This window comes from Mastomys coucha, unplaced genomic scaffold (genome assembly GCF_008632895.1).
Source record: "Mastomys coucha isolate ucsf_1 unplaced genomic scaffold, UCSF_Mcou_1 pScaffold6, whole genome shotgun sequence".
In the NCBI taxonomy this organism is placed as follows: domain Eukaryota; kingdom Metazoa; phylum Chordata; class Mammalia; order Rodentia; family Muridae; genus Mastomys; species Mastomys coucha.
This window is the reverse complement of record NW_022196912.1, coordinates 59,740,735-59,741,348: the sequence shown is the minus strand read 5'-3', so window position 1 is coordinate 59,741,348 and position 614 is coordinate 59,740,735.

Genomic DNA, 614 nt, shown 5'->3' with positions numbered 1-614 from the left:
CATTATAATTTCCTCAAAGGAGTTTTAGAATCTTCATTGTTCAAACAAAACTTAATAATCTGACCACAATCAATATAGCCACATGCTTCAAGATGTTTGCACAAACTATGTAAGAGATATGCCTGAAAATAATTTTAGGATCATCACTGTGGTAGGCAGAAAAATGGTGTCCTGAAAAATGTAGTATAACCTCTTGTGAGGTAAGCCTAACAGAGACTGCCACATGAACACTCTTAAAGCCGACAAGAAAGTCTTTATTGCAATCCAGCAGCTATACGATGGGGAACTTGCCCAAATTGGACAGCTCTGTGTCTTAGCCTTTTTTTAGCCTTTTATGCACACAAAAAAAAAAAACATATCCTGGATGGCACATTTCAGTTAGCACGAAGCAGAACTACAGAAGTGAAAAAGTATGGTTAGTACATTTAGGGATTTTTTTTCACTCAGACTTTCCCAGACACATCCCAGAATGTTGACTTAACCTATGTTCCTATTTTGACAGATGGGCTAGGTCTTTGTTCCTTTTTTGGCAGGCATTGTATTGCTGGATTTCAAGGCCTGAATGGTGTTTCTAACATGATATCAGTTGTCCTAAGGTTTGGCCTACTAATATC